Below are 13,020 nucleotides of genomic sequence, written 5' to 3' on the forward strand. Positions count from 1 at the left end.
TCGCTCAGTCGTGTCCGACTCCTAGCGACCCCATGGACTGCAGCCCACCAGGCCCCTCCATCCATGGGATTTTCCAGGCAAGGGTACTGGAGTGGGTTGCCATTGCCTTCTCCAGACAGACCCTAGAGATCACCTATTTGGGGCAAAGGGCAGGGTGAGAGACGTCCCAGAATAGCAAATAAAAGCATAGGGACAGCTGTGTTCAGGGGACCACCCCTGCATGTGATTATTGAGAATCTGAATTTCTACTTTCTTCTCAAGCCTGCTTTCTATCTGGATCATACCTTTCCTAGGAGAGAGGAACTAGGACATAGTAAAGATGTTTCCTATCCACCTTACTTTCTGGTGTCTAAACTGCCCTGGAGGTGGGAGGAGAGGAAGAATCTGCTGTCTATGGAGTAGCTGCTACATGTGCTCGTTGTTATTCCTATGTTAAAAAAGATTCATTATGTGAAGATGGTGTCATTTTACCTCCACTCTCTTCCTCCCCCAAACCTGTACCTACAGGCTAATTATGAGAGAAACATCAGTCAAGGGACATTCTACAAAGTATCTAAGCAGTGCTTCTCAAATATATCAAGGTCTTCAAACACACAGAAGTCTGAGAAACCATCACTTCCAGGAAGAGCCTGAGGAGACATGATCAATAAATGGAACATGGTGTCCTGAGTGGGATTCTGGAAGAGACAAAGGACATTAGGTAAAAATAATGGAAATCTGCACAGAATGTGTTTAGTTTATAATAATGTGTAAGTAGTAAAATATAAATAATGTGTAATGATGTTCATTATAATGTATCTACATTGGCTCATTAATTGTGACAACTGTATCATACAAATGTAAGATACTAACAGGGAATAGTAATAATAATATGCTGGGTACAGAGTATGAGGGAACTCTGTACTATCCTTCACAACTTCTCTGTAAATCTATTTTTAAATAAAAATTTTATGTAAAAGAATAAAAACCTAGTGCTTAGCCTTTTTGGGTTTCCCTGATAGCTCGGTTGGTAAAGAATCCACCTGCAATGCAAGAGACCCCGGTTCAATTCCTGAGTCTGGAAGATCCTCTGGAGAAGGGATAGGCTACCCACTCCAGTATTCTGGCCTGGAGAATTCTTGGGCTTCCCTTGTGGCTCAGCTGGTAAAGAATCTGCCTGCAATGCAGGAGACTTGGGTTTGATCCCTGGGTTGGGAAGGTCCCCTGGAGAGGAGAAAGGCTACCCATTCCAGTATTCTGGCCCAGAGAATTCCATTAGTTAGAGAATAAGAATGAGTAGGAGGAGTAAGGCAAAAAACTCTTCTTAGTTTCCCCATCTTGGCTGTTATTCGGTGGTAATGTCCAGCCAGCATTCTGGCATCAGGAGTTCCTGCCACTTTTTGACTGGGCACCTCAAGCTAATGCTTAAATGTTCTCCCCTTATGATGTAAAGTTTTATATTAGATCAAACAGTAGTCACTTAATATGAAGGGCACCAATAATATTCTCTTAAAAAACCAACCCGCACTGCTTTAAAAAAGGAAAAAAAAGGCAAAACAAAAAAAAAAAAAAAAGAAAGAAGAAAAAGGTGATGTGCCTGGTAAAAATAAAAAGGGCACTTTAGTCAATATTGTAGTAATACAAAATTTAATATTATAAATAATATTAATAATATAAATAATGAATTCTACTCTGAAAGCCAGTTTTTAATACCAAAAATTTACCAGAAGACTGTTGTTTTGGAAATGAACTGTCCTGTAGTGATGCCATGGACAAAAGAGCCTGGAGAGCTACAGTCCATGGGGTCCCAAAGCTACAGCCCATGGGGTCAGACACGACTGAGGGACTAACACTTGAATAGTGATGCCAACCACCACTCATACCTCTAACATGTGTGTGTGTGTGTGTGTATGGGTTTCCCCAGTGGCTCAGCAGCAAAGAATCTGCCTGTGATGCAGGAGTCACAGGAGGCATGGGTTTGATCCCTGGATCAGAAAGATCCTTTGGAGGAGGGCATGGAAACCCACTCTAGTATTCTTGCCTGGAGAATCCCATGGACGGAGGAGCCTGGTGGGCAACAGTCCACAGGGTAGCAAAGAGTCGGACACGATTGAAGCAACTTAGCACAGCACAGAACATATATGTATATAGGACATATGTGTGTACATAGATATACACCACAGCACAGATCACACATTGTCCACGAGGCATGTGCACAGGGATATAGGAGAACCACTTTTTGGTGTATAAGCCTCTGGGCCATCCTCACAGTCCCTGAGGTCCAGTGAAGACCACACATTTCACTCTATTTTGTATTGAGCTCCAGTCTCTACTGGGACTGAGAAGCAAGGAGGGTCCGAGGCCGAGGGGGTGCCTGGTAGCCACCAAACTTGCAAAGCCCCTGACACAGGTGGAGCTGCTCTGAGATGCCTGCCCGCTGATTCCCCGCCTACCCTGTTCCGCCCTTCATGTGCATGGGCCGTGTCTCAGCATGGGTGGTGTGTGCACTGTGGAGATGCTGCCCTGGCAATGAGCCTCAGTCTTTTCCAGTACAGGAAAGGTTTGTCTGTTTCCCCAAACACAAAGGAGGAGGAAGAGAGGCAGTGGGGTGGAGGGAGAGGTGTGTGGACTTTGCCGCCTGTGAAACTGGCGTTGAATCGGCTTCCACCCTTTGGCTGTCATGTGTCCTTGGGTCAATCCCTTAAAGTCTGTTTTCTCATCTCAGAAATAGGGATGTGACCCAGAGAAGATGCCTGTGAACTGTGTCACATTTGATGAGAAGTCATCCAATGGGAGTTATTCCTGGAAGCTAAAGACACGGCCTCTTGTACAAGGCCATGAGCGATAGCATTTTCCTCTCTATAACCCCAGCCACCATTTGCCACGGAGTCACTGTTGGCAGTTTTCGTTCAGGTGTTTAGCCTTTCATTTTTGTCAGCTTCTTCCTCTTTCTAGGCTGAATCTGAGGATTCTTTGAATCTCATACAGCTATCTAGAAAAGATGCACAGGGGTTTATACTAGGCAAGATTTATTCAATGAATGAATCAACCAACCTTTCAAGGCAATTCCATAGCCTGTGTACATGTGGATGCCGAAGTAGGTGTGTATATCACGCATGAGCACAAACAGAACCCCATGGATGACATCCTCCTTCGAGCATACACGGGCAACTCAACAAACACACCCTTGTGAAAGCCATACCGGCGTATTCCTGACTCAGTGAGCTGAGCCACAAGTCCTATGGATTTCAAACAGTTCTCTGCACTAACTTAAATCAATTTTTTAAATGTGTGAATGAATGGATGCTCTGAAATTGGATATTAAAGCGTTTCTGCAAAAAAAGTGCCAAAGAATAGCTACATATATTCATGGACAAATTTCCAACTTTAAGCAGGCTTTTGAAGTTTTAGGAGAATATTGTTTCCAGTGCCTACTTCAAACATGAAAGCGAAGATGTGCCAAATTCTGAAGTGCTCTTCCTACTTCCACTAATGGGAATTCAATTCTGTCAAGATAATGCTATTCTAATTGCTCACCAAAAATAATGGCCACATCCTATTTATGATGAGTTCTTTGCAATTCTAAAAGATCTGTTCTAAAATATTAGGCTCATATTACATTTCCCAGCTCAGACCTGATCAGCATTTTTCTTCTTCACTTTTGGAACATTTTCTCTGGGAGTGACAAGAACATACACAGTAAAGAGTACCTCCAGTCCATCTTGTATGCCCAGAAAGTTCACCAGAAGGCATGTCACATGAAAAATCATAGATATAGAATTATGTGGTTTAAAAGAAAGAATAAAAACGAAAACCACTGACTTTGCAACCTACATCTGGCTTCACTACTTACACGCTGTGTGATCCTGGGAAAGTTAGTAACTTCTCCATCTTATTTCCTCAATGGTAAAATGTGGGGTAAAATACCCACTTCCCTTGGGATCATGGAACACTTTAAATGAGATAATAAACAGAAAGTATCGGGAATATAGTTGGAAGAGTTGGAACACAAAAACTTTGGCTCTAAATTGGATAAAAAAACCAAAAAATTTATGAGAAAGGATCTTTCCTTCTTTGAAGAAACCTCAAGCTCCCTGCCATGGGTGTTGAAATCTGAGCTTCAGTGACCATTAACCTCCATAATCTCCTTGAGTCCTGCGAATCACAAGAAATGAAAGGCCTGACAGTGCCGTGATGACTGTCTAGCAGTGGTGCAGAAATGTGATCTGCTCAGGAAGGTCTCCCCTAAAAACAGCATTTTCAAGACTTGTCAAGCCAGAATTCCTGCATCAGTAATGTCCTTGCTATGGGTGAGAGATGCAACTATAGCCTTACAGTCTCAATAATTCTCATTGCACATCTGCACCCTCCATCATTTGTGTGTACCTAGTGTTCAGCACTATACCTGGCACAAAGCAGGTCTTCTCCAAAGGTTTGTTGATAGAAGGAGGAACCAGAGAAATTTATGGATGAGCTCCCGTTCCTGTTCTCTTTTTGTCATTCTCCATGCATAGTTCCCCACCTATCTTTCCTGCTTCATTCAGGCTATCAGTCCTGCCTTTTACTTATCTCTTGGCAACACTCACCTCCTCCAGGAAGCCTCCCTTGATCTGTCATACTCCCAACCCCAGCCACAGAGTCTAGTGCTTGATCTTTCTTCAGAGTTAATATGGCTTTTGGATAATGCTTTTGCCCTGGAGTTGCCCCATATTTTTATCTAGTATTTTTCCATCAACCCCTTCTAGGGCAGGAATTGTCTTTAATGACTTGAAAAATATTGTATTTTTTTAAAATGAGGTTTTGATGTATTTAGGTAGGAGACCATATACTACAGGTGTACTTATACAAAGTGAAATTAGACAATGGTCCTGTCTTCAGAAAGTTTACTTGACAGGGAAGGTAAGACCTAAAACTACAGAGCAGGAAGTGAAGAGTACAGAAAGACTGACGTGGTGAAGGGATGATGGGAGAGAGGAAAAGTTCCCATCACACCTAGCAGATGTCACCAGCAGGGTGAACTGTCAGAGGAGGCGCCATCTGAGTCCTGGAAATACCCTAGGAAAAGCCTGCTGGCAGAGGAGAAAACCTGTGCAAAGGCATGGGAAAGGGAGGGTGGCGGGTGTTTATATCGCATTTTACAATTCTTAAAGGGCGTCACACTCTGTTTTCATGTGTTTCTGCAGAACAGCCAATGAGGAAGACAAGGCAGAGGTTCCCGGGCTACATTCACAGGAGTACAGAGAGGCTAAGGGACTCACCCAAACTGGCGTTGAACTAGGACACAGCTGTGACTGGAACTGAGGTCTGACTCCAGGTCCACAAGTGAAAACTCCCTCTTCAGAGTGATGGCATCTGTGGAAATGACTCATTCTTGCTAAACTGATGACCAATGGCTTAGGTGCATTCAAATGATATACCTCTTGTGCCTGGGAGGCAGCAATCTAAGAAGCTCTGTGGGTACCTGGAAGAACTATGAAAGCCCTGGATGCTGGAGTGGATGCGGATCACAGACACATTCTTCTGGGTCAGCTCTGAACAGTGGAGGACTGTGTAAGGTGTGTGACATCATAACGGAGGGGAAGCCTCGAATTATGGTGGAGGTTAGGGTCACTGCACCCTTGCTCTGAGCTGGACACTGTGTCCTGTGTATTACCTGGATTCTTCCACTTGATCTTCACACCAAAACTATGAGGTAGGTTCTCATTCCAAGTTTAGAGGCTGGAGAAATGGAAGCTTAGAAAAGTGCTCAGCTGGTAAGGGGTAGAGTCAGCATTCAGATGCAACAGTAAGTGGCTGTGTCTTTACCAGTGAGCTAGAGGTTCATAATCACTTGTGTGCCACAGACTCCTTTAGACATCTGATAAAGCCCACAGACCACTTCTGAGAAAAATGCTTTTAAATGGATAAGATGTGTAGGTCTTATGAAGAAAACCAATTATATTAAAATTTTAATTGCTAAAATATTAGACAGCAAATTTTGTATATAGCAATATAAGTGCTTCTTTGTTAATTAGTTAAATAATTAGAGCTGGTAGCGGGTCATGATTTGGAAGTCCTGATGAATGTCAACAAGATTTTGAGATAAAAACAACAACTGTAATGAAAATATCTGTGATTTCTGCTGATGACAAAATCATGGGTGCCAGTAATACTATTGTTTTGTTCACTCAAAATAGGAGAAAATGCTGAATTTCAGTAAAAAGCTAGTGAAAATTAAAAAGCTGTTGTTTCCATTCCAGTTTAAAATTCTCCTGAATTCTCTTCAGTAACCCGAGGCTAGGGACTCCTGGGCCAGGCTAGATAGTGGTTAGGATCTTGATGGGCAGAGTTCTTGCAGCCCAACCCTTCCTGCAGCCCCAGGGCCACCTTGATTGGTGATGGGAGCTTTAAAACACCTCCTAGGGCAAAGCAGATCAATCTCTGTGGGGTAGGAAACTGTGCTGATGGATCTTACAGGGCTGCAATCTGATCAAAGAGCTATAAAAGTAAACACAGGAGAGAGAGAGGGGCAGGGGCTCTCAGTGATGGAAGATGGGTGGTGAAGGGGTGAGAAGAGGAGGGCCAGGGACTCCAGCCAGGTCCTGCACACAGTGAGTACCTAGAAGTCTGAGGAGCAGAGCTCAGGTGAGGCAAGATGAAGAGCAGGGAGAAGGGGGAGGCGAATACTCTCCTTTTCCTCCACTAGAGATAGCACGAAAGAATGGGAATAGGAAGTAAAACCATATTGTCCAAAACAAATTGTCCTCACTTTCCAGCCCTACAGCCTTAGGTAAATCACATTCCATTTCCAAACCTCCGTTGCCTTATCTATGTGGGAGGAACTGAAACACTGAACTCACAGGCCCTCTGGAGGGTTAACAAACTGATTGGCACTTGGCAGAGTGTCTGGCACATGGTTGTTGCTCAATACAATTAGGCTGAACTATATGAGATTGATGTTTCTGAAGGTCAAGAATGGTTGGATATGGTTAGTTTCATACGATTCCAATTACAGTTCCTGGAAAACAAGGGAAGCTGCTGAGAGCATACCCAGCTCCATGTGGTGGGGTTGGATGTACATGGAACTAACGGCATCCAGTCACCTATATTCCCACCACACCTCCTGTGGGAGATGTTTGAGGGGTGTTCCTGAAAACTTTCTTCCCCACCTTCTTCCCATGCCAGAGTAAATTCTATAAAGAGATGCTCTGGCAGTTTTCTCTTTGGCATTCCAGGGACTGATAAATCACAGATCACTCTAAGGCACAGTATGGACTCCTGTGATCTGTCAGCGAAGAAGAGGCAGATGCAGGAGGAGAAAGGACCTTACTACATTCCTTTGACCAGTTCTCCTATTCATACTTTTCTCAGCAAATAAAAGCACAGAGTGGGGATTGGAAAACCCTGTGGGCTAGTTCAGTTCAGTTCAGTCACTCAGTTGTATCCGACTCTTTGTGACCGCGTGAACCGCAGCACGCCAGGCCTCCCTGTCCATCACCAACTCCCAGAGTCCACCCAAACCCATGTCCCTTGAGTCAGTGATGCCATTCAACCATCTCATCCTCTGTCGTCCCCTTCTCCTCCTGCCCTCAATCTTTCCCAGCATCAGGGTCTTTTCCAATGAGTCAATTCTTCCCATGAGGTGGCCAAAGTATTGGAGTTTCAGCTTCAACATCAGTCCTTCAAATGAACACCCAGGACTGATCTCCTTTAGGATGGACTGGTTGGATCCCCTTGCAGTCCAAGGGACTCTCAAGAGTCTTCTCCAACACCACACTTCAAAAGCATCAACTCTTTGGTGCCCAACTTTCTTTATAGTCCAACTCTCACATCCATATATAACTACTGAAAAAACCATAGCCTTGACTAGACGGATCTTTGTTGGCAAAGAAATATCTCTGCTTTTTAATATGCTGTCTAGGTTGGTCATAACTTGCCTTTCAAGGAGTAAGCGTCTTTTAATTTCATGGCTGCAGTCACCATCTGCAATGATTTTGGAGCCCAGAAAAATGAAGTCAGCCACTGTATCCACTGTTTCTCCATCTATTTGCCATGAAGTGATGGGACTGGATGCCATGATCTTTGCTTTCTGAATGTTGAGCTTTAAGCCAACTTTTTCACTCTCCTCTTTCACTTTCATCAAGAGGCTCTTTAGTTCTTCTTCACTTTCTGCCATAAGGGTGGCGTCATCTGCATATCTGAGGTTATTGATATTTCTCCCGGCAATCTTGATTCCAGCTTGTGCTTCCTTCAGCCACGTGTTTCTCATGATGTACACTGCATATAAGTTAAATAAACAGGGTGACAATATACAGCCTTGACATACTCCTTTTCCTATTTGGAACCATTCTGTTGTTCCATGTCCATTTCTAACTCTTCCTTCCTGACCTGCATACAGGTTTCTCAAGAGGCAGGTCAGGTGGTCTGGTATTCCCATCTCTTTCAGAATTTTCCACAGTTGATTGTGATCCACACAGTCAAAGTCTTTGGCATAGTCAATAAAGCAGAAATAGAAGTTTTTCTGGAACTCTCTTGTTTTTTAGATGATCCAGCAAATGTTGGCAATTTGATCTCTTACTCCTCTGCCTTTTCTGAAACCAGCTTGAACATCTGGAAGTTCACGGTTCACATATTGCTGAAGCCTGGCTTGGAGAATTTTGAGCATTACTTCACTAGTGTGTGAGATGAGTGCAATTGTGTGGTAGTTTGAGCATTCTTTGGCATTGCCTTTCTTTGGGATTGTAATGAAAACTGACTTTTTCCAGTCCTGTGGCCACTGCTGAGTTTTCCAAATTTGCTGGCATATTGAGTGCAGCACTTTCACAGAATCATCTTTCAGGATTTGAAATAGCTCAACTGGAATTCCATCACTTCCACTAGCTTTGTTCATAGTGATGCTTCCTAAGGCCCACTTGACTTCACATTCCAGGATGTCTGGCTCTAGGTGAGTGATCACACCATTGTGATTATCTGGGTCGTGAAGATCTTTTTTGTACAGTTCTTCTGTGTATGCTTGCCACCTCGGCTTCTGTTAGGTCCCTACCATTTCTGTCCTTTACTGAGCCCATCTTTGCATGAAATGTTTCCTTGGTTTCTCTAATTATCTTCAAGAGATCTCTAGTCTTTCCCATTCTGTTATTTTCCTCTATTTCTTTGCATTGATCACTGAGGAAGGCTTTCTTATCTCTCCTTGCTATTCTTTGGAACTCTGGATTCAGATGGATATATCTTTCCTTTCTCCTTTGCTTTTCACTTCTCTTCTTTTCATAGCTATTTGTAAGGCCTCCTCAGACAGCCATTTTGCTTTTTTGCATTTCTTTTCTTGGGGATGTTCTTGTTTCTTGTCTCCTGTACAATGTCACAAACCTCTATCCATAGTTCATCAGGCACTCTCTCTGTCAAATCTAGTCCCTTAAATCTATTTCTCACTTCCACTGTATAGTCATAAGGGATTTGATTTAGGTCGTACCTGAATGGTCTAGTGGTTTTCTCCACTTTATTCAATTTAAGTCTGAATTTGGCAATAAAAAGTTCATGATCTGAACTACAGTCAGCTCCTGGTCTTGTTTTGCTGACTGTATAGAGCTTCTCCATCTTTGGCTGCAAAGAATATAATCAATATGATTTTGGTGTTGACCATCTGGTGGTGTCCATGTGTACAGTCTTGTCTTGTGTTGTGGGAAGAGGGTGTTTGCTATGACCAGTGCATTCTCTTGGCAGAACTCTATTAGTCTTTGCCCTGCTTCATTCTGCACTCCAAGGCCAAATTTGCCTGTTACTCCAGGTGTTTCTTGACTTCCTACTGTTGCATTCCAGTTCCCTATAATGAAAAGGACATCTTTTTTGGGTGTTAGTTCTAGAAGGTCTTGTAGGTCTTCATAGAACTGTTCAACTTCAGCTTCTTCAGTGTTACTGGTCGGGGCATAGACTTGGATTACTACGATATTGAATGGTTTGCCTTGGAAATGAACAGAGATCATTCCGTCATTTTTGAGACTGCATCCAAGTACTGTGGGCTAGACCTGGGTTCAAATCCATGTTCTGTACTTAACACTTAATTGCTTGTTTCACTTGGACCCATCACAACCACCCTGAACCTCAATCCCCTCTTCTGTAGGAAGGGGATGTTAGAACAGAGCATCTCCAAGATCTCGTCCATGGGTAACCTTGACCATGGAGACTTTGGTTTGCTCCTCAGCTCTGCGCTTGGCAGGCCACAGGGTCATTGTAGGTCTCAGTTTAGGGATCAGCTCAGCATTTTAACAGTAACTCACCCCCATGTAGTGCATTTCTTGGAACCCAAGTTTGAAGATGCAGCTGTAGAACAGGGTACATGTCTGAAGAGCCTCACAGAGGGGCCTTGTGATAAACAAAGTTAGAGTCCACAGAAGCATCCGAAATGAGGCAGAGGAGTAACTGTTTAGGTTTGTTTGGCACTAAAGTATATTTAAAAGTTTATTTCATATTAAATTATAAAAACCGTATGGAAAAGTGATTATAAACTCTTTTTTCAGTAATAAAACAGCCCTTGGGGCACAGAAGCACATAGGCTTAATACACCTAAAAATATCTTATTTTTCTACAGCTTGATTGAAACTGATGTAGGTGTGCTTGGCATCTGACTTGGGGAGGTCGTGCCTTTTCTTCTTCTGCTAATAATACTGTTTGGCAGCTTTACACTCTATCTTACCACAGATCTTTGCCAAAACTTGAATTTACTTCCGTCAGATTAACTGTCTCCAAAAACAAACTGGCATTTCTTCTAAGGGCTCCGATTAAAAGGATAAGCTTGAGTGACACTCCCTTAAATGGCTGGATGTTCTCACAGGGCTAGGAAATCAGAACTGGAAAAGCAGCAGGGCTGAATTTAGTCACATGGCTGCTCAGGCATTTGGACAGGGAGAGGGGCTGCCCTTTCCCTCTGCTGTGTTTAGAAACCCTGGGTGAATTATGATTTTGAATACATACCTCTCAAAAAACTGTGAGAAGAAAACCACTGCTTTGTTCTAGGTCCCAACCCTCCAGTTCTTTGTTTTAAATATCATTTTTACTAATTTTGCTGGTCAAATTATGTTGGCTCCCCCAAAGCACCAAGGAAATAGGGGCCTTTTCTAGTTGCACAGCTGAATGCATATGGAATTTGAATGAGTCCACTATGTATGGTCCAACGAACTTTCTGTCTTTAACATTCCAGTAGACAGAGAGGAGAGTCCAGGGAAGACAGAAAGCAAGAAAAGGGGAAGGAAGCACTGGCTAGTTTTTCCCTCTCTCTTGTTTATAATTTGATCCCTCAAGAATAAGAATCAGGGTTAAAATAATTTTCCAAGCAGATATTTTTCTTTTTATCTTTTATTATTGTGTGCAATGTATTTATTTATGTTGAGGAAACAATAGGTAAGGGATAGAGAAGAAAGAAATAGGTTACTGATTCTTGTAGGTTACAAATTTGAATGCCTAACACAAGAAAAAATTCAAGTGAGATAACATTTCAAGAATCACATTGAAATGTGGCTCTTAGACACACATTCACTCTCTCTTTCTTACAACTGTCTATCCCCCTATAAGTAAGAGTACCTTGAAAGAACTCTGTGAAAAATCTATGGAAAACTCTTTATCAGCTGTAAATACTATGTTAAATTTTCTAATCCTATGTTGATATTAACTATCTAAAAATGAAGGACAAAATAGCTATTATTATTAATTTTATCCCATAACTTTTATTACTCTGCCTGAGAAGATATAGGATCAATAATTAATATAATCATTAATTAAATAACTTTTAATTAATGCTAAGGGGGAAAAAAATTTGCTTGGATTGTTATATTGAGTTAAATTTTTTTATTGCCCAGATCCAAATTTCTTTGAGTTAGAGCCTTGGCTTATCTAAGTATGGTTATGCCAAAGCATAAACAGACTGTCATTGTGCTTAGCTTAGCGTGGCTATCAGTGAGCTCTGCTAGGGGTGGGAGAAATGTCAGCTTTGCCATTTCTTGTTCATTTGTATTCACATTATTAATATTACCTTCAACACGTGGTTTCATTGTATGAATGTTTTAAAGCCATTAATCCACATTATGCAGGACACTGTAGTTAAAACTAGATAATGTAATTCACAATTCCCTTTAGCCAAGTGCAGGAGAATTGTAATGCCTGACAATGTACTGAAAACAACCTAAGAGTTGAGGCTGTCTGGTCAGCCCCCTGGGCCATGATCCCTCTACCAGGATCCCTCCTGCTCTGTATAAGACTACACTCATCCAACACATGGGACAAGCCAAGGCCTCAGGGTCAGCCCCCACACTGGGCATTGAAGTCAGACTATATAAGTCAGTTGTATATAAATCAATATATTTGCTTATAAAATTATAATACATAACATACACACACATATATAATAAAAGTGAACCATTTTTTTTTCTACTTTTACCTGTAAGGATAAGCTTAATCTGATTTTGAGGTCACTTCTTGAGGTAATTTACACAAAGATAAAATACATATTGTTATCTTCATTTTACTAATAAGGAAAATTAAGTTGCTGCGGGTCACAGTTAGCAATTTTCCCTTTTTTTGGTAGCCTGTGTTTTTCCATAGTCTTATGAATGTGAAAGTGAAGTTGCTCAGTCATGTCTGACTCTTTGCGACCCCATGGACTGTAGCCTACCAGGCTCCTCTGTCCATGGGATTTCCCAGTGATTTTCCAGGCAAGAGTACTGGAGTGGTTTGCCATTTCCTTCTCCAGCGGATCTTCCCAACCCAGGGATCGAACCCAGGTCTCCTGCATTGTAGGCAGACGCTTTACCATCTGAGCCACCAGGGAAGAGCCATGATTTTCCATAACTACTGGCAGAAAAAGAAAATAAAAACATCAAGTAGTTTCAGATCAGATCAGATCAGTCGCTCAGTCGTGTCCGACTCTTTGCAACCCCATGAATCGCAGCACGCCAGGCCTCCCTGTCCATCACCAACTCCCGGAGTTCACTCAGACTCACGTCCATCGAGTCAGTGATGCCATCCAGCCATCTCATCCTCTGTCGTCCCCTTCTCCTCCTGCCCCCAATCCCT

At 42.4% G+C, this 13,020-nt stretch overlaps 1 non-coding gene across 1 annotated transcript; it reads right to left on the reverse strand.

Moving 5' to 3' along the window:
* Positions 1 to 12,703: 12,703 nt before the first annotated feature.
* Positions 12,704 to 12,775, reverse strand: TRNAC-ACA (transfer RNA cysteine (anticodon ACA)). Its single transcript has one exon. It is a non-coding gene; the product is annotated as a tRNA-Cys (tRNA).
* Between the last annotated feature and the right edge of the window lie 245 nt (positions 12,776 to 13,020).

Source organism: Bos indicus, chromosome 1 (genome assembly GCF_029378745.1).
Source record: "Bos indicus isolate NIAB-ARS_2022 breed Sahiwal x Tharparkar chromosome 1, NIAB-ARS_B.indTharparkar_mat_pri_1.0, whole genome shotgun sequence".
NCBI lineage: Eukaryota > Metazoa > Chordata > Mammalia > Artiodactyla > Bovidae > Bos > Bos indicus.